The 26028-nt window shown below is 46.4% G+C and overlaps 1 protein-coding gene across 1 annotated transcript in view; it reads left to right on the top strand.

The window, feature by feature from the left end:
* The first annotated feature begins 3720 nt into the window (after positions 1-3720).
* LOC126260083 (PC-esterase domain-containing protein 1A-like) overlaps positions 3721-26028 on the top strand; it is a 282597-nt gene continuing 260289 nt past the window's right edge. The window contains exon 1 of the mRNA XM_049957291.1: positions 3721-3927. The gene's annotated coding sequence lies outside the window, so the exon portion shown is untranslated. The remainder of the gene's footprint in view (positions 3928-26028) is intronic.

Raw genomic sequence — 26028 nt, 5'->3', positions numbered from 1 at the left:
TTCTAACAACACGCATGTTCAGCACATAAAGTCCATTTTTCACATAACCTGTCATAACAATATTGCCACTGACTTGTTTTCGTACACAGACATTATTATAACTAAAATTAGTGCTGTAGCCTCTGCAGGCAATGGCTCTCACAGAGAACAGATTAGCACTTGCATCAGGGACGTACAAAACATTGTCCATTCTAGCATTGTACCATTTATTGTTTCGTCGAATTTGGATGTAAACTGTTCCTTGACCGTACGCACACATTTTGACATTTTGTATTCCCAATGAAATTACTTGAGGAACGTCAAATTCACTATACGAAACAAAATACTGTTTGTTGGGAGTGATATGATTTGTAGCGCCACTGTCGCAATACCATTTATTTCGGTCGCTGTGATTACTGGTAAACACACCCATAGCGTATGAAGGAAATGCAGCGTGTTCACTTTCTTGCTTCTTCTCTTTTCTTTTAGTGCTGTCACGAGTGGTCTGTGGACACTCTGCTGCCCAGTGACCTAATTGTTTGCATATATTACACGGAAACTTCTGTTTTAATTGTGACTTCGTCATCTTTACTTGCTGAGTACTTGTCTGCCGTTTTCTTGATTTAGAAACGACGAAAGCTGCACTTCCATTAATGTCTTGTTCACACAGTTCAATAGTACAGAGCTTTTCAATCAATAAATTCAAGCTTTGCTTTTCTGTCGGTATCGTATCCCAGAGATCCTTAAAATTGTCGTAGTCTTTTCCCAGTGTAGACAAAATTCGACCATTTAGGATTCTTTCAGATAGCGTATTTTCTTCATGTTTTGCTAATTCATCGTTCAGGTCCACAAATAACTTTTGCAGTTTGGCCACATGTGCACTAATATCTTCCGTTTCATCACGTTTAACACGGAAAAATGTTTCAATCAACATATTAAAACGCTGAGTACTGCTTCGTTCAAATCGGGCGCGTAATTTGTCCCAGATTTCTTTAGCATTCTTGCACGTTAAGACGAGTTCTGCAACAGGTTTACTTAGTGCACTTGCTATAAGACTTGCTGCCTTTGCGTCGTCCTTGTGCCATTCCACATACGCTTCTTTTTGTGCACTTGTCGCATCTTGCGGCAACTCTACACGTTCATGTGTACCTTTAATAATATCTTCTAGTCAATATGAACGCAGCACCATAGAAATATGCCATTTCCATTTGGCCCAGTCGTCAGGTCCTTCAAGCTTATCAATGCTGACCTTATAATCGCCGCTAGCAGTCATGTTTCTTTATAGACATAGGCTCATTCCAAATACTGTTTTAATTAAACTATGTTGTTTGCCTTTACACGTGTACTGGGCCCATAACCCGATGAAAAATATTTTTTTTAAGTCAAGAAAACATTTTATTAGCTTTGTAATTACACCCTGGATATGAAAAAAAACCAACACATTTACTGAAAGAAAACACAGAAGTTACATACAAGCCAAGAATAAAGATATTGACAGCAAAGTCATGGAGCAGCACATAAATATAGACGTCAAGGAATTTTTTTCTTTTCTTTTAACATTCTAGACTCGGTGAAACTTGGCATCAGGGTAGCGAGCACACCATCACTTGTGCACATTTTAAGGAGCTTCTGTGCATGCGCACCTTGCATGACGTAATTGCCATATGGACCAAATACATACAGATTTGATAAACAATGTGAACGGCTCACGATGTGCACTGCTAGCCCGTAACATTCATCTGCAAGTTTACGTGAAATGCAGCAGACTTTTATCCATGTTTTCTTGTTGTAACTCCTGTTAGGCAGTAGTACAGACCACTGATTTGGCATATCAGTATATGTTATAGGAAAACGTATTTTCTGGGATTCTGAATGAGATATAGTACATTAAGTTTTGGATTTTATCACACAATAATCCATTTGAGGTGCTGAGAACCATAAAGCACATCATCGATTGTGAGACTGTAGCATTTATTCATGCTTTTGACATCAGTTGTCGTATGGTGGGCTAGTTTTATCTGTACTATAGGCCCACATTGTACATATATCTGAACATTCACGAAGAGCTGTCTCACTGTTATCTCTGATATTCACATAAATATTGGGGTTCAAAGAGCGTGAGTTTTTGGCACATATGGCTCTCAGCACCTCATTTGTATTCTAGCTAAGTGACCCAGTTCGTAGATAGTACTGACTGAATTTAATAATTTCCGCAAACGACAGTTTGTGTTTGGAGTTGGTTGTTTTTATGCAAGAATCGTCTTTCCTGTGTGGTGTCAATGTAAACTCTGTTGAGCCTGTATCAAGCTCTAACGGAAAAGAAAATTACCTGGAAAGTTAGCCGCAAAGGAAGGAGGGTCTCCCAGACGAGATTCGTTGTCTGAGAAAGTGACGAACATCAAATAAGCATGACTATGAGCGAACGTTTAATAAAGAAGTTTATAATAAGCATATGTTGCTGTGTGGGTGCAATCTAATAAGGCCTGATTTTCAGCCCAGAAATTAATTTGTTAACTAACACATGAGTTAGGGATCTTGTACACATTTCCGAAAAAAATAAAAAAAACATGAAAACTTCCTCATGTACAAAAATTCGAAACAGAGAGAGGCGAAAGCTTAAACGTTATTTCGTTCTAGCCATGAGCTGTTCTTATTATTTACAAAACAACAAAATTCCACTAAACAATTCTTATTTTCAGACAATTTATGCATATTATTGTTATTATTATTATTATTGACAGCAGCTGAATTTGTATAAATATGTTGATAAGCATAACTGTTATACAGCAGATGCTATTAATTTCGCACTCTCATATTTATCTGAGTTTAAAAATTTGTGAACACCCAGAATGTATACCTACTAGCTGCCACAGTTCCGCAGAATGGTTTGATGCAACTCTCCATTCTACTACAAATGCTTTATCTGCGTTTGTAGCCATTCTTACTAGTGTGAAAATACAACATATACGAAAAGCTTCTGTTTCAAAAGTAAGATTAAACTGACAGGCTTTCGTGGTACGTGTACGGGCTTGTTTGACACATCCGTGGGTAGATGGGAGTGATCTCGAAAGACAAGTTTGCTCCTTTCGGAGGGCGTTAACAAGTTTTAAAAGATTCCAGTTTCCACTGGAAGAAAGTTGATGTAGGCCTAATCATCAGGTTCTGAGGGTAACATTTCCTTCGGCAGATATTCATGGGCAAATCTCTCATTTTGAGCCATTCCCTAGCCCAGTCGTGTTTTATTCTTCTTCTGCTCTTTCTTCTTTAAACATAGTGCCAAAGTCAGTGCCAGGGCTGGTTTGTCTGTTGTTCTCACAACTGTCAAAATAGTTAGGAAGACAGAGAGCGTCTGCTTAAAAGTGAGGTTAAACTAACAAATGTTGTTTGAACGTGTAAGGACTTGCTTGGCAAATTGCTGGTTACATAAGAGCAATTTGTGTCAAACAATATTTATCGTTTATGGGGGCGTTTACATAGGATCTGCCAATTACATGTTCGTTGTTATTCGTATTCTACAAGAAATTTGTTTTGTAATTACCGAAATAAATAATTCTTATAAAAGAAAACCATGAATATTTTTTATTTATTCGACTATAATTAGAAAGTAACGCCTTCTGTGAAGTAGAAGTACTTGTGTATCGATTAGATCATCACTTTTATGGATATTCAACCCTTGATATCTTTGACCAAGCGAAGTACTTTGATCGTATCATGTAGTGCCGCCAAATTTTAAATGCACAGCATGCTGCCATGACAATGTAGGAGGTTGTATATTATACAACGGGTGAAGTTGGAGGTGTGGTTGGATTTGAAAACATTGTGACTTGTAACATAATATTTGTCTCAGTCACGATATGTTATAGATTATTTACAGCTGTGGTGCATGCACGACGTTACTGTTGATATGTGTGTGTAAAATCTTTTGTTTACCTTCCCAGTAGTGTGCAGGTAGGTTTCTCAGTGACCCGTAATTTTACTGTATAATTATTTAATGCAAACTACTACTACTACTACTACTACTACTACTACTACTACTGCCACATGTGAACTATAAAAATAAACGATTTAGTCAACTTTAATAGTAATATTTCCAGCTGTCATTTAGAAGAGGACAATATAAGAGAACTGCGTTTCAGTACGGCATCAAGTTTTCTGAAGGTGGGCGTAAAGAGAATGTAAATCGCATTACTATTGTGTGGAGAATAACAAAATTGTTGCATTTGATAATTCATCAAAAAAAGTCGCCAAGACATAACGCCTCTAACCGCGCGGCATCGTTTCTGTGAATCGAGGCTGAAAGAGTACAAGTAAATTCTTTTAAATTATGAACACTATTTTCCCTTCACTACAGTATAGCTTCTCCTCGAAATGATCGAGTGATATTGATGGCCAGCAATTATCGGTGTCGTTAGGACGCGTGGGGCAGCTCTTCCTTTTAATAGACTAGTGTCCATTATAACACAATCTGCAATTTATTGCTCGTCGTACTAGTCATGCAAACTAAGTTGACACTCGTCGCTGTGGCTGATGTAACCAACCGTAATGGCATTTCCAGTAGGCCCCTATGCTTTCTGTAGATGTGATGTGAGTCATCAGAACACAATATTGGTAATGGAAGATGTACAAAAATAGTATTTTAGCAACATAAAGCTCACGCCAGACACAATTTAGGTAGAGATAAATAGTGCATCTTCGTACGTAACAGTTGCATTTGCTTAGTGCTAGTATATCAGCTGTTGGCCCTCAAACTTACTACAATTTGTATGGCTTATTGTGTGCCCACTAGAAAATGGGAGAAAACTTGTGTTCCATAATGGGGTAGGAAATGCTGAGGTTATGTAAAGTAAGTTAATATTATCTATTTTTAGTTCTGTTGAAATGCAGATTTCATTTAGTTTGCTGATGTTATATTTCCAACCTCTTCAACTTGCTTACAGCGTATTAATTATTTATTTTACTTGTCGAGGTCATGAAGTTATTGCAGTACTGTTAGAACATTACATGTCTTGTAAAAGCACACACTGGTGCTCTTCATGTCTTTGTTTTATTTTGTGGTTATAAAGAAATGTAGAAGGCATTTGCTAGACAAATTTGATTTTACACCGTCCCTTCCTATATCGATGGACTCAGCAAAACACTGGTAATTTCTAGCAGTAGGCCTAACACTCGGGCATTCAACTAGGTGTAGCCAGTCTTACAAATAATCACATTTTCATTTCTTTGGACAGTCGTTTGATGATGGATCACATTGCAGTTTGTAGTATCCTAATGTAAGATGTCGGGGTATTGGTCTATAAATTGGTATAGAATTAATTCCGATAGAATTCTGTCTGGTTGGAACGAAATTCAATTCTGATTACACTAAGCAGTTTCTCCATGGTTTCCGTAAATAACTTAATGGAAATACTAGGAAGATTTTTCCTGCCATATCACAGTCACACTACTCCTACCTAAAATCTGTAACGGACTTATGTCTGTAATGCTGCAGCAATAGAGGTAGGGGGAAGCAGACATGAATTTTCTCCCAAACCGTGTAGAATTGAGACGAAAGGTCGATTTAGGTAAGAAAGGTATTGCAGATGTTTGGTAAGCAGTTTATTTTTATTGCAGTGTATATTCTGGGTAAGCCTGTTAAACAAAAACATACTGTTGAGCTTAGAAATTTACTAATTGACTGCATTTATGTGATGAGTGTAGTGAATAGTGATTAAAAACCTGATTTTTATGAATGACTTGCCTCTCCACATGAGGCAAAAGATTTTAATTTGATTTGAAGTGCCGGCCGCAGTGGTCTCACGGTTCTAGGCGCGCAGTCCGGAACCGTGCCACTGCTACGGTCGCAGGTTCGAATCCTGCCTCGGGCATGGATGTGTGTGATGTCCTTAGGTTAGTTAGGTTTAAGTAGTTCTAAGTTCTAGGGGACTAATGACCACAGCAGTTGAGTCCCATAGTGCTCAGAGGCATTTGATTTGAAGTTTCGGCAGTTGTATTGAACCTTATGTCCATCCAACTAACATCCTGTATTTTCTTCTAACAGGGAATATGCACAGTAACAATTTTATTGAATTACTGAAGTGTGTTCAAATGTATGTGAAATCTTATGGGATTTAACTGCTAGGGTTATCAGTCCCTAAGCTTACACACTACTTAACCTAAATTAGCGTAAGGACAAACACATGCACCCATGCCCAAAGGAGCACTCGAACCTCCGCCGGGTCCAGCTGCACAGTCCATGACTGCAGCGCCTTAGACCACATGGCTAATCCCGCGCGGCTATTGCTGAAGTGTTCCACCCAAGTTTCAGGGGTACAGAGATACTGAAGTACCTTCCAATGAATAGTAGGATGCTGTAAAAATGGCATAGAACAGTAGTTCTGTTCTACTTGGTTGTCTGTAGCCACTTCAGAATGAGTGAAAAGAAATTATCAGGCCCACATATCATTCAAGCATATTTCTGCATAAACTTCATACTCAGGGTATACCAGGAGCCAAAGGTCTAATTGGATTTTGGAGCAAAATGGCCCTTTTGGTCAACCCAGTTGTTAGACTTGCCCAAATAACCCAGAGCAGTGTCAGGTTCAACAATGATTTGCCCCCAGGGAGCTCGCCACTCTTTGGCGGGTTCATGCTTGTCTACCACGGGGCCCCAGCCTTTGCAGCACTTTTTTCCTTCCATGCTGTATGTCTATCCTCTTGCTATTCTTTTTCCCCTCCCTTGGGGAACATGTCTGGGGTATTATTGGGAATGTTCTGCATTTTGTCGCTGACCTGCAAACAGTCTCAACTTTCTTTCTGGCTCCCTTTTCCATTCTTTGTTTCTCTTCTCCTCCTCTTGTCCCTCCGCTTTGGCATTTGAGGAGCCTCCTTTTTTCTTCTTCTGCACTCCTGAAGGCCGGCCCACGTGTCTGGCATGTAAAAGGTGACTGGGTAATGCTTAATTCCCAGCCCCGGGTCGACAGGTAGGGTTCGCACGTACCCCCTGGTACAGGCCAGGCCCAGGGAGGGGTGATTGCCTGAGCTGTAACCTTCCCAAATTGCCACTGGTCCCTCCGTCAGGTGTTCGGGATGTGTGACCTGAGGTTTGAACAATAACCTAAGGCGGGTGTGCCCCCTTGTTAAGGGAGGCCCCCAGTTGGAGGGAGTGCACCCTCAGAGATGCTGGCAATTGTGGGGGATTTCCTCATGATGAGTCAATCTTCCTTTCCGTCGACGAAACTTAAACGTAATGAGGGTTCTTAGCCGAAGACCCTTCCCTCTGCACCACGGTTCCTTGTTGATTCTCAAGCACAACTACTACTTGCTGCCTCACTTCTCCACGGTTATCCGGTCCGTGTCGAGGCACATAGAACTTTGAATTCTTCCCGTGGTGTAATTTACACCAGGCTGCTTGACGGTCTAACCGAGGCAGAAATACAATCTTAACCCTCCGATCAGGGTGTCACTGCCGTCCATCATGTAATGAAAAAGGTCAATTCCTCCTTGGTGCCCACTCGCACTCTTTTCCTCATCTTTGATAGGGTGGTGCTCCCATCCAAGATTAAAGCAGGCTATAAAATCATCACAGTCCGGCCGTACATTCTGAATCTGATGCACTGCTACCAGTGTCATCGTTTCAACCACACTTGACTGTCTTGTCGAACGCGCCTCCTTCTCCCTGCTGTATCAACTGCACTGGTGGCCATGCCGCCGCCTCCTCCTGGGATTGTCCCGTGTATCTAGATGAGTGGGCTGTTCAAGAGATTCGGGTAAAGGAAAAAGTGCCTTACCCAATAGCCCGTAAGTTGCTGGCTAGTCACAAACCCTGTGTTTTCCTATCTGGCACCTAGTTGAGTTCTTGTTACCCCTCACTCCATAAGGGACGTAGCCACGCAGACATGCAACCTCAAATTTGGCTCTGAGGTTGTGAATCGCCCAGTGTCAAGGTAGCAGTGCTGCGCAACAAACCATCAAACTCTGGCCTAAGGGGACAAAGCTACCCCCTACACAACCGGCAGCCAGGAAAGGACAGAAGGAGTACTCCCGAGAAGACTTCCTCCGTCCCTCCAACCAAACAACACCCAAGACATCCTCTAACCGGAAGAGCTCGAAGAAGTCTGCTAAAGACAAACGGTCTTCTGTTTCACCGACTTGAAGATCCTGCTCGACGGTGTCGCCACGTGGCCACTTAGCCCGGCCGGCCTCTGTCTTGCCGCTGCGCATCACCATCCGTTCCCCATTGCTTCTGTGGACTCCATGGAGCAGGATGTTCCTACTTCTGTGCCCTGTAATAGCGACTCTTCACCGGCTGCCCCTCGGCGGCCACCGTTTTGACACCCCTAAATCTCTTCCTCCTCATGTCTGTCCTCCAATGGAACATTAACACCCTTCTGTCCCACAAAGAGGGTTTACAACTGCTTTTAGCATCTCAGCATCCTCTTGTACTCTGCCTTCAGGAAACGAAATTGCGCTCTCAAGACCGCTTTGAGCTTTCACGTTACTTACCAGCTCGTTTTGACCTTCCCCCAGAGGTCGGCATCCCATCTCATGGGGGCATCGTGCTGCTCATGCGGGATGAGCTTCATAGTCAACCCATCTCCGTGACTACCCGTCTTCAATTGCCGTTCGCCTTTTCCTTCCCCACCCGACTTTCTCCCTCTGTACCATTTATGTACCTCCGTCCTATGATGTCACCAGGGCAGACTTCCTTCAGCTTATTGGGCAGCTGCCTCCCCTGTTTTTGCTACTCGGTGACTTTAATGCGCATAATACCCTGTGGGGTTCTCCCTGGACCTGCCAGAGAGGTGCCCTCTTGACTGACCCTCTTAACCAACTCAACCTCTTATACCTTAACACTGGAGCGCCCACTTTCCTTTCTGACTCCTCGCACACCTATTCCCATTTGGACCTATTGTTTTGCACTGCCCAGCTTGCCCATCGTCTTGAGTGGTCAGTTCTTTCTGACGCCTACTTGAGCATCCATTTCCCATGTGCTCTCCGTCTGCTGACTCCTATCCCATCCACATGCACGCCCAAATGGCAGCTTACTAAGGCTGACTGGCAGCTTTACTCCTCCCTGGCGACCTTCGCAGAACAAGATTTCCTCAGTTCTGATGACCAGGTGGACTATCTAACCCACATTATCTGTACTGCTGCAGAATGTTTCATTCCTCGCACTTCCTCTTTAACACTTCGTGTCCCAGTCCCTTGGTGGACTGAGGCACGCTGTGACGCAATTCGCGCACGAAGACATGCTCTCTGCGTTTTTAACCGCCACCCTACACTGGAAAACTGCATTCATTATAAACAGATGCATGCAAAGTGTCATTGAGTTCTTCAGGATAGCAAAAGAGCTAGTTGGATTTCAAGCACTTTCTGCTTAACACATACAACCGCATTTGGGCTGAGGGCACACTTCCTGGCGCATTGGATGACCTCCTCTCGGCCCAACCACTTTGTATGCATTGCGTCCAACATTTAACTGTCCGCTACTTCCTGCTGGAATGCCTTTTTTTTTACATTCCAGATTGGGTTTGCCATCTGATTTATCAGCTGTTTTAGCGAATAACGTGCGGGCTGTCAACCATGTTTTACTTTTTATCTGCCTAAGCATTTAATTATTAGTTTTGGACCTCCATTTTTGTATGGTGTTTTTTAGCCCTTTTTCCATGTGCCTTTTTTAGCTGTCTCCTATTCTGTCCGTTGGGACTGACATATAGTCATTTTCCTCATCTCTGTGTTTGTGTTCTATAGTTTTGGCTTGGGCGCGTGCGCCCTAAAACAAAACAAACAAACAATTATTTGCTTGGTGTTAAGATTGTTAATGCTCTTGCTTGGGTTGTTATGTATTTATCATACCCAACCATACACAAGATCTGAGGATTCAGTCCACCTGAGTACGTGCAAGCCAAGATCAGCAACAGAATGCATATCAACAACCAGAATCTGTTATCATTTCGGAAGAGGGAAGAAGGAAAATTTGTAAATCTTCCCTTTTTTTATAATCAGTATGTCACAAGGGATTCTAAGAAGACTGAAATTGGTTGAATGGCTCCAGCATTGTACCTTGATAATATTGATCTCAAGCAAGGCAACATTGTTATTGAAACTAAACATCTTTGGAGGTATCAGACTGTGACATGGCTGGGAGAGGGGGGGGGGGGGGGGGGGGTGGAAATTGCGCATACAGCAAGTGGGTTGTGTTAGGCAAATGTCACGTATGTAGATTCTTGCAATGTTAATGGAATTTGGTAGCGTGAAGATATAACAGATATGAGAAATGTATGGTAGAGCAGTGCTACGGAGGATTGTAAGTATTATATTGTTTTTCAACATGGCTGAGTATTCAGAGATTATTAAAGAAATATTCTTCTCTTTGTCTCCTTAAGAGTACAACTTCAACACCCAACTTTTTCAAGTGCTTTAGATGTCGGTGACTTGGACACATGACAGTGCCCTGTAACTGACTTGCAGTGGGTTTAATACACTCTCCATTTCAAGAATGACTTTACTGGAGACATGGCTAAGGATGAATACACTATATATGTGAAACACTTAACCTTTGTCCTTTAGTTATGAACCTTTAAGCAGCTCTCAACAGTTGACACACCATACAGGATAATGATACGGTATGCCATGTTTCCCTTCAAACTAGGCTATCATAGACTTCACTATACATCTTCACTCAGTCTTTCTACTATTGAGAGACATTAACAAAATCAGTGTGTTATAGTACTGACGTTTTACGTGCTCCAGGTGTTATGTTGCTGTCTCAGAAGCTGCGTGTCTTAATTACTGGCATTCACATAATTTCAATGCAACTATCGGGCCACCCTCAGCTGCAGATCTATTTTTCTGATCTTCAGCTCTCACTTGCTCTGCTAAGTGAGAAGCTACAGCCAGTATTTATTCCAGTGGCTATTTCCCACTTTGGAAACATCCCCCATCTGGAGCATTATTTGGTGGTACAATATTTTAGCACACTTAATTCATACAGCTACATTGTCATGTGGCTGTATTCCTTCCTAACCATGTTATTTTTTTTTTCCTGACAGATTTGAGCAAGAGAATATATTCCGTTGCAGAGTTAAGTTATCCTTTCACCATTGCCATTGGGTTTGATGGCAAGATCCATTTGGGTACTGAACACCTTGAAATGTCTTAGCTCTTGAAGCAGGAATGACACATTTGCTCTAGTTTCACAAAGTTTTTGTGAGTTCCTGATGAAGTATTTTGCCCCTCTTCTCATGTTTTTTGGAGTTGTCAGAAAACACACATTTGATCTGTCACCTGACAAATTGTGTTTTAATTTACCTTCAGTGTCACTCAGCCACTGTTAATTAGCTTCTTTATGTGGAAGTCCTGCAAAGTAGTATCTCCGTAGAATGGTGCATAGCCCTTGAAAGACTTGAACTCTTCTCCTTTACAGCTGTTTTCAGTGGAAGGAAAAATAATATCTATTCCAATCATGAAATGATGTCAGCATTTCATTATTGACTCTCTTGTATTTGTTTCATTGGGTGTACAGATCACAATTACTTCGTAACACAATTTAATTCAACCATAACATCCACCTTGAAAGCTGTACAAGAAGTTGGTCACATTTCATATTAGAGTTTCCTTTGTTTGTTGCTGAAAATCCCACACCCACAGCAGGTGAAGATGTTTACTCACTGTTGCGCTTTGCCGATTACTTAAACTGCGTACCTCTCCATTCAACTCTGCACAAACACGAAACAAAATGATTGCACATAGTATGTGTTTAGTGACTTACTCCCTACCTAACACTACGTTACTGTTTTGTCACAATCATCTTTCTTGTCATAAACAGTGAGAATGGGAAATGATGCTTGCCTAAATGGCATGTAACACTACACTGGCTAGATTATACATGTGCAATCATTGAGACTCATTTTGATCGTATTAGGCTGGCAGCAGATGCCTATAGGATCAACACTATGGGCTACCCAACTTGTACACTGATGCAGGTGAACACACGCTTGCGATTTGGTGGCAGATTCTCATGGTTTCTCAGACTTATATGTTCCTTGCTGTTACAGACTTCTAAGTAAAGCAGCTGTCAGCCCGAAGATTGTTTAGAACATCACAGTGCTTCACTAAGTGTGGTCTTGTTGGAGGTGGTATGCAATTGTTTTCCTTCAACCTTTGAATTGACTGACTTGGCCATTTACAGGGGCCTGCAGTTCAATGTGGATTCTGAACTGCGACAAAACTAGGCATTTTTGCATCAACAATCATTGCCAGAGGTGAAAGAAGTGATAAGTAACAAAGAAAAATCCTAGGATCGGCCGGGGATTGAGCCAGAGACCTTTGGATTTGCATCTGCCCCTTTACTGCTGAGCCACAGAGTAACACCTCCAGACTTCTAGCAGATCAAATTACCTCTGTGTAGTGAGACCTTTTGCAGTACAATTAAAGCATGTGTAATAATAACTGGTATGGGGCAAATAGCAACCCCAGCCCAAAGTAGAAGCTGGCTGCTGTCCTAGTTACTGAAGAGGAGCAGAATTATTTTAGATTTGCCTAGGTATAGGAGATATTGGACTCTGGGATATTCTCCTATTTCTACAAAAGCTGAGGGGTGAGGATGTGTCAGTCTACTGAGTATCAAGGAATAAGGAAAATCAGGTAAACAAATTAACAGTTGAGGCAGTTATGGAAGTGTGCACCAAAAATACTGTGCTAGTCCCCTATACACTACCTTTCTGTTGAGGAACTCAATAATATATCACTGAGAATGAAAGTAATGTGCAGTAAGCTGCAACTGGCAAAACCATCTGCTTTTCCTGGGCTTACTTCATTCTGACAAGTCAAATGAGATGAGATAGGCCTTGAGTCGTCTTTGGGACACTGCTCTGGTGAGAAGCTCCTCCAATATGTGGTGCTTGTGGCATATTAATTCCAACATGCCACCTTTTAACTGATTATATTTTGTATGTGGACAAAATGGCAGAGTCTACTTTGTTTGCAGATGTAACTTCTGTTTTCACAGTTGACTAAACAAATATGGTACAACTTTTAAGTCTTTGTGAACCGTTTAACCTGCCTCCTAAATAGTTAGATTGTAATGAAGGTTGCTGACTCATCCAATGTGTTGTAAGAGATCAGCCAGGCATGATATCCTGAGTTGTTTTAGCCTTCTGTCATGTGTGATTGAAGGTGGTTTTAGGACAAATGCTACACAATCGGATAAAAAGTATCTGGACACTTACAAGTGGGTTTAATATGGGGTGGCTCCACTCTTTGCCTTTATGATGGCTTGAACTCTACTGCGAACATTTCCATTGAGGTGACTGAATGTCTGGAGGAATGGCAGTCCATTCTTCCTCAAAAGCTTAAACCAGAGAAGTCAACATTCCAACTCATCCCAAAGGTTTCCTATGGGTTCAGGTGGGGATTCTGGGTAGACCAGTTAATTTCAGGAATGTTGTTATTAATGAACCATTGCTTCACAGATGTTGTTTTATGAGAGGGTGCATTATCATGCAATTGCAATCACTCGTAATCTCCATTCCGCACCCCTCAGGGGCTCGTCATTCGTTAGGTGAGTATGGGCTTGGTGACCCTGGGGTTCCTGGTCAACGTCACCAGTCCTCTGTCACTGTAAGCTCCGGTCATACTTCAGCGACCACCGTGCGGTGCGGCAGTGGTATTTGTGTGTTTCGGAGGACGGGGTTCTTGGCTTCACCGCCTGGGCCTCGAGGAAGGTACACACTTCTATAAAAAAAAAACCTCGACCTCAAGGATTGCTACGTGCCGATGAGGTGAATGACTGTTGAGGTAAAACAGTCTTTAGCGGGCAACCTCTGGAGCACCTGCCACCCGCTAGTTGTATAAGGCTTGCTCAGGCATGCAGGGCTCTGCCTTGGTTGACGGTTGTTTCCCTAACATCTCGTGGGATCCCTATGGAACTGTCTCGTGAAACTACTACTCCTGCAGGGATGGGTGTACCGTCAGTCAGTACCTACACCCACTTCTCAAAGAGAGCTCGGTTGGTCAGTTGTCCTGTAAAGAAGTCTCATAATCATGAACCTGTGAGAAGATATCCCATTTCTGTATTCACAAGGCATTGGAAGGTATTGCATGGTCTCTGAAAAGTGTCAAATGGCTTCATAATGGAACACTTGTAGTTGAAACTGCTAATTCCAAGCAAATATCTATGCTTCTGGGATGTAAGGCCTTAGGCGAGGCTGAGTTGCATAACATCCTTAACTTTAGTAAGGACGTTGTTACTCCGATATAATGGAAGTGGACTCCGCAGAGTTACGTGAAGAATTGGAAAATATGGGTGTCACAGAAGTGCAGAATTAACTTATAAAAGTAGAGTCAATGGCAAATTGGAAAAATTGGCAACATTTATTCGAACGCTTAGTACTCCAGAATTATTTAAACATACCTTTGCAGGCTATATCCATCTTAAGGTTCGCCCATTTGTTCCTAACCCATAAGATGCTACAAATGTCAAATATTTGGCCATACCACTTTGGGATGTAGTGGGAAGTCTATGTGTGGCAATTGTGGAGGCTGAGCTAACGAGTCAGGCACTTCTAGTACACTTCCTCCGAAATGTGTAAACTGCCCTGAGAATCACCCAGTGTGGAGCAGAAGGTTTGGGGTTTACAGTGAGGAAAGGAAACTTCAGCAGTTGAAAGTTAAGATATGTATACCTTATGGTGAATCTAAAAAAGCTTTCAAAGCAATGCAACCACTGGTTTTTGCTACTTCTTTTGCATCAGCCCGTAAGACACCAGTCGGCAAGTGTGATGCCTCCGCACGAACTCGGAACACAGATTCAAGTAAGAGCACATGCACTTGTCCATGTACCTGTGGGAGAAAGGCTCCACTTGCAACTGATGTCGTTCAGAAGCCGTCAGCAATAGGTTTACCATCTAAGCCACATGCCACTGCCCAACATCAGAAACCAACTAAGCCATTCCCGCAACCTGGGCAACCAGCTCCTCCTGTCAGTAAAGAAAAACATTCTTCAAAAAGTAGTTCTAAGTCCAAGAAAGCAGTAGTTGAACCTTTGGGTTGGCGAGCTCTCTCTCTTTCTGATGGGGAATATGCTGTTCAGGATATGGACTTCCAGTCAGAGGAACTGGAGAGCAAGAACCGGCTAATGTTCCCCCTGACCTCCCCGGTAAATCACTGCCTCCGAGGGAGAAAGAAAAGAACAACCATTGCCAACCAATGCAGTGGAATTTGAATAGATATCGCTCACATTTGAAAGAATTGCAGCTACTGGTCCGGGATAAACCTTTCTGCATCTGCTTACAAGAAATGCATCTTCAATTCACCAGCACACCTGCATTACGGGGCTACCACGCATACAGGAAGGACAATACTACTGAAGAAAGGGCTAAAGGTGGTGTGGCTATTTTTCTTGATGACAGGTACCACTCCTTTCCTGTTCCTACTACCGTGACCACGCAGCAATTGCGTGAATGTTCTCGCACCCTCAAATATCATAGTGTGTTCTTTGTACCTGCCCTCTAATGATGCTTTGGATGCAGAGCCACTGGCAGAACTCTTCCAGGCACTACCACACCCATTCCTTCTTGTGGAGGACAATGCCCCCAATGTACTGTGGGGCTCAGCTACCACTTGCTCCAGGGCTCGGATGATCGAGTGCTTTGTCCATTCTGAGAATATCTGCCTTCAGAACGCGGGACAGATGACTCACTTTTCCACAGCTGCAGGGTCTTTTTCAGCCATTGACCTTTGTTTTTGTTCCCTAGCTATTGCAGACTCAGTTTAGTGGGAAGTGACTCCAGATTTACAGTCTAGTGACCACTTCCCAATGTGAATCCGTCTATTGAGTAGGACGGTGGCCAACAGGAGACCACGCAGGCGGATGATACAAAGGGCAAATTGGTTGCAGTGCAGTCGATAGGCTATTTTTAAACAAAAGGATTGTGCACAGGGGGCGGTGGCCCATATCGCTCCTGAGATCCAAAGGCCTGCCGCAGAGTCCATTTCCAGGTCTAGTAACCACCTCAGACTATGACTTGACCTTGGTGGAATGACGACTGTTAATTGGCAATCAGGGCCAGGTGGACAGCTCTGTGGAACTTCAAACACTGTCCAACTACAGACAATCTCCATACTTTCAGGTCTGCGAGAGCTCATGTGAGGTGAGTGATCAAAGAATGGAGGAGGCTTCCTGGAGGGAATTCACAACTTTCATTAATCAGTCTATTTCCACTGCACAAGTTTGGGAATCAGTAAGACAGCCCCCATGCAGCTCCGGGGGTTAGAATAGGCCCCGACGTATTCCTGCCTATCGTAAGAGGCAACTAAAAGGAGTCTTAAAACTGTTCAGCCGTATGAGTTCAGATCCTGCCACTTTCAAATCCTACAGAAGTGTGGGCCATATGGGGAAAGGACGCCTTACGTGGTGCATGAGTTACCCATAGTGCCCTTAGATTCGATCTCCTGAATCCCTTGTCATGGCTTTGCATCTCCACCTGCAATTCAACTATTTGGGCGAGGACACTTTCCGGGGTATGTCATCTTCCGTTGTCTCCTGTCCTCTTTTGCCCCCGTGACAATATCGGATTTCTCTGTGCCCAGTATCCAGTACGGTAGCCAGCTGTCATGTACCCATTTGGTGGTAGCCCCCTGACAACACAGGGATCATACTGCTGATGCCTGACCTGTAAACTCCCCACCTATGCCAAGGAGTAGATGCCTGTCTTCGTGGGGCTTCAGGACTACTGGCAACAGCCATCATGACAGGTGGCCTTTGCTGTGGCTGGGTGGTGCCTGTGGGGAGAGCCCCTGATTGCAGTGGGTGGCATCAGGGCGGATGATCCGCAATGAAGCAGTCTAAGTCATGTCTTGCTGGTGACCATATGGTGCCAGCAGTCTATAAGAAGGGCAAAATAGAATACAGTGTTGACAGATATGGCCCTAAACTGTTTCCCTCCCTAGCTACACCATGGGAGGTACGTAGGACTACAGAACGGAGAGAGCCATATTCGCCTTGGTTTTTAGTCTGTAGCAGAACTGATGGGGACTCCTTTTTACCTATGAAGCCTCAGTTTTTTGTTGAACACCTTGAGAATAAGTTTGGAGAAGTGACAGCACTGCCCAAGATGTGAATTGGCACAGTATTGAATCGGACAGCATCCCCAGCCCAATCCCGAGTGTTACTCACCTGTGACAAGCTGGGTGATATTTCTGTTTCTGTCACTCCTCATAAAAGCCTCAACCATGGTCCAGGGGATAATTTTCCATTGTGATCTCTTGCAGTCTGACGAGGAGTTCCACACCAATTTATAACGGCAGGGTGTTCATTTCATCCGGAGCATTTACAGAGGACCCAAAGACAATAGGGTTGCTACCAGTACCTTCATCTAGTCCTTTGAGGGTGATTCAGTGCCTGAAAAGGTCAAGGTAGTGGTTTATTGCTGTGAAGTTAATTCATTCCCCCCCACCCCCCACCCCCCATGCGGTGCTTTAAGTGCTGGAAGTTCGGGCACATGTCTTCCCACTGCACTTCCAGCACCACATGTCGAGACTGTGGACGTCCACTGCACCCAGATACTCCATGTGCACCTCCTGCCACTTGCATCAACTGTGAAGAGCACCACTCCCCCTGCTCGCCAGACTACGCAGTACTCCAAAAGGAACGGAAAATCATGGAGTACAAGACCCCGGACCAGTTGGCTTACACAGAGGCTAAACGTAAATTTGAAAGATTACACCCCATTCGGTTGACGTTAACATACGCTGCAGCTACATCGTCATTGCCGTCCAAAGTGCCACTGGTTCCCCACTCTGTGCGACAAACAGTGGGCCCTCCAAGCCACCAGAATACTTCTACCCCCTTGGTGGTAGGTGGCAAATCTTCCTCTGTTGCTCCCAAAGCACCTACTTCAGGAGCAAGGCACCCCCCCCCCCCCAAATGCAGGGGACATTGGTCCCCTCTCCCTCCCAGAGAAGCAACAGTCTCCTTCAACTCCTCTCGTGCGGAAGGGGTCCCTTGGGGTCCTCTCCCCAAGGTCTCCACTAATGCCATGGCGGACACAAGCCAGTGGCTCAAGGAGCCAAAAGCTGCTGGACGAAGAGCTTCTTGATCTTCCTGCATGCCTGAAGCTACTTCAGAGTAGTCCTCCCAGCAAGCTCCTAAAGAGAAGCAAGAGGGCAAGCAAACAAAGAAGTCTGGTAAGAAAAAGAACCGTCCGGTGGCCCCAACACCACCACTCCCTACCAATTCTGCATCTGATTAGGTGGTGGAGATCTTAGCATTCCCTGCAGACATGGATCTCACTGATGCCTCATCCACCACAGAAATGCCTACAAATACTCAATCTGTGCCAGCAGGTGACACTAAAGTATAACCTGCCTCCTTGCGTGCTTCATACCTCCCCCCTGTGCCGCTCTGTCCCTCCCCCCTGTGGCGCTCTATCCCTCCCCCCCTATGGCGCTCTGTCCCTCCCCCCCTATGGCGCTCTGTCCCTCCCCCCCCATATGGCGCTCTGTCCCTCCCCCCCCCCCCCCTATGGCACTCTGTCCCTCCCCCCTATGGTGCTCTGCCCCTCCCCCCCCCCCTATGGCGCTCTGTCCCTCCCCCCTATGGCGCTCTGTCCCTCCCCCCCCCTGTGGCGCTCAGTCCCTCCCCCCCCTGTGGCGCTCAGTCCCTCCCCCCCCTGTGGCGCTCAGTCCCTCCCCCCCCTGTGGCGCTCAGTCCCTCCCCCCCGTGGCGCTCTTTCACTCCCCCACCCCTGTGGCGCTCTGTCCCTCCCCCCACCCCTGTGGCACTCTGTCCCTCCCCCCCCCCCCACCCCTGTGGCACTCTGTCCCTCCCCCCCCACCCCTGTGGCGCGCTGTCCCTCCCCCCCACGCCTGCGGCGCTCTGTCCCTCCCCCCCCCCCACCCCTGCGGCGCTCTGTCCCTCCCCCCCACCCCTGTGGCGATCTGTCCCTCCCCCCCCACCCCTGTGGCGATCTGTCCCTCCCCCCCCTCCCCTGTGGCGATCTGTCCCTCCCCCCCCTCCCCTGTGGCGATCTGTCCCTCCCCCCCCTCCCCTGTGGCGCTCTGCCCTCCCCCCCTCCCCTGTGGCGATCTGTCCCTCCCCCCCCCCTCCCCTGTGGCGCTCTGCCCTCCCCCCCTCCCCTGTGGCGCTCTGCCCTCCCCCCCACCCCTGTGGCGCTCTGTCCCTCCCCCCACCCCTGTGGCGCTCTGTCCCTCCCCCCCACCCCTGTGGCGCTCTGTCCCTCCCCCCCACCCCTGAGGCGCTCTGTCCCTCCCCCCCACACCCCTGTGGCGCTCTGTCCCTCCCCCCCACACCCCTGTGGCGCTCTGTCCCTCCCCGCACCCCCCTGTGGCGCGCTGTCCCTCCCCCCCCCACCCCTGTGGCATGCTCTCCCTCCCCCCACCCGCTATGGCGCACTGTCCCTCCCCCCCACCCCCCCTGTGGCGCTCTGTCCCTCCCCCCCACCCCCCTGTGGCGCTCTGTCCCTCCCCCCCACCCCTGTGGCGCTCTGACCCTCCCCCCCACCCCCCTGTTGCGCTCTGCTCCTCCCCCCCACCCCCCCTGTTGCGCTCTGCTCCTCCCCCCCACCCCCCTGTTGCGCTCTGTCCCTCCCCCCCCTCCCCTGTGGCGCTCTGTCCCTCCCCCACCCACCCGTGTGGCACTCTGTCCCTCCCCCACCCACTCGTCCTAAGCAGCCACCGAGGTGAGTGTTTCTTCTTCATTCGCTGTTGTTCCTAAATTACATGGCCCTTTTACAATGGAATATCCGTGGCCCTCTATCTAACAGGGCGGATCTCCAGCTGCTCCTGCGAGCGCAATGTCTGCTTGTAGTCTGTCTCCAAGAAACCAAGCTATGTCCTGAACACCATTTTGCTCTTTCCCATTTTACTTCGCTACGGATGGATGTTCCCCTTACGGTGGGATTCCTGCTCGTAGTGGGGTCATGCTGCTTCTACGAGATGATGTTTGTCATGGTCCTATCCCCTTGCACACCCACCTGCAAGCAGTTGCTGCCTGTGTTTTCCTTCTCTAATTTACCTTTTCCCTGTGCATAATTTATATTCATCCGTCTTCTGCTGTCACTAGGGCGGACCTGATGCAACTTGTTGCTCCTTGGTGACACTAATGCCCATCATCCTCTTTGGGGCCCACCTGTCACCTGCCCAAGGGGTTCTCTTTTGGCAGATTGTCTTAATCATCTTAATCTTGTGTGCCTTAACACCGGTGAAGCCACGTTTCTCTCTGATTCCAAGCACACTTATTCCCACTTAGATCTCTCGATCTGCTCTGCCCAGCTCGCTCGACGTCTTGAGTGGTGTGCTCTTTCCGATACTTACTAGAGTGACCACTTCCCTTGTGTGACTTGCCTGTACAATCATACCCCGCCACAACGGTCACCCATTGGAAATTCTCTCTTGCTGACTGGAGGCTATATTCCTCCTTGGCAGTCCTTGATGAACGGCCGTTTCCCAGCTGTGATGATCAGATCGAGCAGCTCGTGGAAATTATTCTCTCGGCTGCTGAATCCTCTATCCCTCGTACTACTACTTCTCCCCGTCGGGTCCCGGTCCCTTGGTGGACTGTGGAGTGCAGCAATGCGATTCATGCCCTACTACGTGCTCTTTGTGTCTTTCACAGTCATCCTATGTTAACGAACTGCATCCGCTACAGGCAACTACGTGCGCAGTGCCGTCGCACTATTAAGGAAAGCGAGAAAGCATGCTGGGTTTCCTTCACCAGCTCATTCAACAAATTTACTCCGTCCTCTCTCGTTTGGGGTGGCCTGTGCCAGCTTTCGGGGACTATCGCACACTCCCAGATTCCTGGTACTTTACGGAGGTTTCAAGCTCCACCCACTACCATCCTGACTTCCTTTCTCAGAAACAGGCAGAGGCAGCTCATGCAAACTCCTTTCTCTCTTTGAATCAAGAATGCTACAATAATCCTTTTTCTTTGAGAGAGCTCGAGCGTGCTCTCTCCTCATCCAGGTCTTCTGCTCCTGGTCCCGATACAATCCACGTACTCATGCTGCAGAATCTTCCTCCTGTTTGACAGCGCTTTCTCCTCCATACCTACAACCGTATTTGGACTGACGATGTATTTCCCACGCTTTGCGTGAAGATACTATTGTTCCCCTACCTAAGCCCGGTAAAGATAAATCTCTTCCTTCCAGCTATCGTCCAATTTCCCTTACCAGCAGCGTTTGTAAGGTGATGGAACACATGATCAATGGTCGATTCGTGTGGTGGCTGGAGTCGCACCATCTTCTCACTAATGCTCAGTGTGGGTTCCGAAAGCGCCGCTCAGTGGTTGATCATCTCGTCACCACGTCGACGTTCGTCATGAATAATTTTCTGCAGAAGCAACAAACAGTGGCCGTATTCTTTGATTTGGAGAAAGCCTGTGATACCTGTTGGCGGACAGGCATTCTACATACTATGCACACATGGAGCCTTCGCGATCGTCTTCCCACTTTGATCTGGGAATTTTTAACAGACTGAGTTTTCCGGGTATGTGTGGGTTCCTCCTTATCCCACACCTTTTCACAGGAGAACGGGGTGCCTCAGAGCTCCATACTGATTGTCGTCCTCTTCGCCATAGCCATCAGCCCAATTATGGACTGCCTTCCAGCTGGCTTTTCCGACTCTTTCCCTTGACGACTTTGCTATTTATTGCAGCTCTCAGTGGACGTGTCTCCTGCAACGCTGTCTTCAGCATTGTCTGTACCGTCTCTATTCGTGCAGTGTCACAAATGGTTTCCGCTTTTCTGCTCCTAAATCCGTTTTCGTCAACTTTTGGTGGTACAAGGCGTTTCGCCTGCCGTCCTTGTAACTGGGCCAAAATGCTCTCTCGTTCGTGGATGCAATGAAGTTCTTAGGGCTTACTTTCGATAGGAAACTCAGTTGCTCTCCCCATATGTCCTACCTGGCTGCACGCTGCATCCGGTCCCTCAATGTCCTTCGCGTATTGAGTGGTACCTCTTGGGGAGCTGACTGGGCTGTCATCCTCCGCCTCTATAGATCTCTTGTCCGCTCCAGGTTGGATTATGGATGCATTGTCTACTCCTCTGCATGGCCATCTATCTTATGCTGTCTAAATACAATACACCATTTGGGGATCTGTCTCGCCACTGGTGCTTTCTGTACTAGCCCAGTTGAGAGTCTCTACGCAGAAGCCGGTGAACTACCCCCCCCCCCCCCCCAACCCCTCTCTGCCCCCTAAGGGGTCCACAACTCTTTTACAGATACACACTTGGCGAGCATGGGGCCCCGAGCTATTGCAGCCTTCTTCTTTCCAGGGCTGCATTTCCTTCCCCTTCCCCTCCTTTCCTCTCCTTGCTCCTTCCCCCTCGCCCTCTCCTCTCCCTCTCTTGGTGTCCTTGCTTATGTTGGCCCCCGCTATGCTCCTGGTTATGTTGGTTTAGCAATTTAGCTTTGTTGCGTAATCACCTCCTTTTGGCAGTCTCTGATCCCCCTCTGGGGTTTGACCTCCATTACTAAATTTCGCTTATGTAGTGTGAGCCATTTGGGGAAGAGCACCTTACCTAGTGCCTCCGACGTGTGACCTCCTAGTTCATTCCACCTTTTCATTCACGTCATTGTCTGATGTTAGAGTGCATAGCCAGCATGGTAGCCAGCCCGTGTGGTGGGGTCGCTATATACCCTTTTGGTTGAGCCCCCTGAATACACAGGGATCACACTTCTGATACCTGAGCTGTGACCTCCTCATGCAAGCCTCGGAGTGGTTGCTCGTCATCCTGGAGCATCGGAACTCCCGGCAATGGCCACCGTGCCAGACGGCCCTTGCTGTGGCTGGGTGTGGCCCGTGAGGAGAGCCCCTGACCGGAGTGGGTGGTATCAGGGTGGACGCTATGCAAATGAAACGCGTATGGGTCCAGAACTCTGGCCGTTCTTCTGCAGCCATCTCTCTGCGTGGAACTGATTCTTCTAGTGCTGCTTCTCCTGTCCCATCGGCCTTCCCTACCATGGCTACCCCCTGGGAAGAGAGTCAGGCCCGTTGGCTAGGGGCAAAGCCTTTCCTCCGCAATCTGGTTTGCACCAGGACTGATGGGGATACTTTCACCAATACCAAACCTTTATTCTTTGTGGAACAAATTGAAGACAAGTTTGGCGAAGTGGACTCCCTGAGCAAGATGCGGTCGAGTTCGTTGCTGATCAAAACTGCTTCAGTTGCCCAGTCTGCGGCCCTTCGTGCCTGTACCCATCTTGGCACAATTCCTGTGTCCATTACCCCCCCCCCCCCCCACCAGTCTTTAAATATGGTTCAAGGTGTGATTTTTCACAGGGACCTTATCCTTCAAACTGATGAGGAACTTCGGGACAATCTCGGACGGCGGGGTGTTCACTTTGTTCGGAATGCTCAGAAGGGTCCTAAGGACAATCGCTTTGATACTGGTGCCTTTATCCTGGCCTTTGAAGGGGATACCCTCCCTGAGAAAGTAAAGATTATGGTTTATCGATGTGATGTGAAGCCATACATCCCACCTCCTATGAGGTGTTTTCAGTGCTTGTGTTTTGGACACACGTCTTCGCGCTGTTCGCAGGCCCCTCTCTGTGGTGACTATGGACGTCCACTTCATGAGGGGAGTCCCTGTGTTCCCCCTCCTGTGTGTGTTAATTGTCATGGCAATCATTCTCCACATTCACCAGATTGCCCAGTACATAAGAAGGAAAAGAAGATACAGGAGTATAAGTCCCTCGATCGTTTAACCTACACAGAGGCTTGTAAGAAGTATACATGTCTTCACCCTGTGTCCATGACGTCTAGTTATGCTTTAGTTACATCTTCACCTCTTCCTCCCCCTTCCTTACCCCAATCCCAGACCCCTCTCTGCCCCCCCTCCCCTGCCGCTCCCACACCTTCTCCTCTGGGTGCTGCTCCCCCTCCCCAGCCAGAGAAGTGTCCCACTCCTTCGGTGTCTGCTGGTCAAAGGTGCCCCTCCCAGGATGCCCCTGCCCGGCACCTTCCAGGCCAAAGGTCTGCTGCCACGCGACAACTGCGAGAACTGCGGTCTGTCGGGCCCCAGGTCACCCCATCTCTTTCTGTTCCTGATCTTGCTGCTGCTGGCTCCTTTATGCCACACAGCCCTCCTTGATCTCAACCTGAAAAGAAGAAGAAACATAAGTCCTGGGACAAAGAGCCTCTGGTGTCACCAGAGGTCCCATCCCCGGCTTCACCACCAGATTCTGAACTGTCGTTCATGGATGTTGCCCCCTCCTTGTCGGTGACGGGTGGTGACCTGGCGGTATGACTGGCTGTTGCTGTTAGGGTCCACCTGGACTCTTGAGGTCACGGTTTGCAATCTTTACCTCCCTCCTGACAGGACTCTTACACCTGCTGCCTTAACTGCCCTTATTCAGCAACTTCCTCCTCCCTTCCTCCTTATCATCATCATCATCATCATCATCATCATCATCATCATTTAAGACTGATTATGCCTTTCAGCATTCAGTCTGGAGCATAGTCCCCCTTATAAAATTCCTCCATGATCCCCTATTCAGTGCTAACATTGGTGCCTCTTCTGATGTTAAGCCTATTACTTCAAAATCATTCTTAATTGAATCCAGGTACCTTCTCCTTGGTCTGCCCCGACTCCTCCTACCCTCTACTGCTGAACCCATGAGTCTCTTGGGTAACCTTGCTTCTCCCATGCGTGTAACATGATCCCACCATCTAAGCCTGTTCACCCTGACTGCTGCATCTATTGAGTTCATTCCCAGTTTTTCTTTGATTTCTTCATTGTGGACACCCTCCTGCCATTGTTCCCATCTAGTAGTACCTGCAATCGTCCTAGCTACTTTCATATCCGTAACCTCAACCTTGTTGATAAGGTAACCTGAATCCACCCAGCTTTCGCTCCCATACAACAAAGTTGATCGAAAGATTGAACGGTGCACAGATAACTTAGTCTTGGTACTGACTTCTTTCTTGCAGAAGAGAGTAGATCGTAGCTGAGCGCTCACTGCATTAGCTTTGCTACAACTCGCTTCCAGTTCTTTCACTATGTTTCCATCCTGTGAGAATATGCATCCTAAGTACTTGAAACCATCCACCTGTTATAGCTTTGTTCCTCCTTTTTCCCACTGACATTACTTTCATTTTGGAGATGCTACTCTTCATACCATAGTCCTTACATTTCTGATCTAGCTCTGAAATATTACTTTGCAAACTTTCAATCGAATCTGCCATCACAACTAAGTCATCGGCATATGCAAGACTGCTTATTTTGTGTTCACATATCTTAATGTCACCCAGACAGTCTATTGTTTTCAACATATGATCCATAAATAATATGAACAACAGTGGAGACAGGTTGCAGCCTTGTCTTACCCCTGAAACTACTCTGAAACATGAACTCAATTTACCGTCAACTCGTAACTGCTGCCTGACTATCCATGTAAAGACCTTTAATTGCTTGCAAAAGTTTGCCTCCTATTCCATAATCTCATAGAATAGACAATAACTTCCTCCTAGGAACCCGGTCATATGCCTTTTCTAGATCTATAAAGCATAGATACAATTCCCTGTTCCACTCATAGCACTTCTCCATTATTTGCCGTAACCTAAAGATCTGGTCCTGACAACCTCTAAGAGGCCTAAACCCACACTGATTTTCATCCAATTGGTCCTCAACTAATACTCGCACTTTCCTTTCAACAATACCTGAGAAGATTTTACCCACAACGCTGATTAAAGAAATACCTCTGTAGTTGTTACAATCTTTTCTGTTTCCATGTTTAAAGATTGGTGTGATTACTGCTTTTGTCCAGTCTGATGGAACCTGTCCCGACTTCGAGGCCATTTCAATTATCCTGTGTAGCCATTTAAGACCTGACATTCCACTGTATTTGATGAGTTCCGACTTAATTTCATCCACCCCAGCTGCTTTATTGCACTGCAATCTATTGACCATTTTCTCCACTTCCTCAAATGTGATCCTATTTCTATCCTCATTCCTATCCCATTGTACATCAAAATCTGAAACATTACTGATCGTATTTTCACCTACATTGAGCAACTCTTCAAAATATTCCCTCCATCTGGCCAAGCAA

This window comes from Schistocerca nitens, chromosome 5 (assembly GCF_023898315.1).
Source record: "Schistocerca nitens isolate TAMUIC-IGC-003100 chromosome 5, iqSchNite1.1, whole genome shotgun sequence".
NCBI lineage: Eukaryota > Metazoa > Arthropoda > Insecta > Orthoptera > Acrididae > Schistocerca > Schistocerca nitens.
The sequence above is the reverse complement of the archived record's forward strand: the minus strand, read 5'-3'. Positions and strand labels throughout refer to the sequence as shown.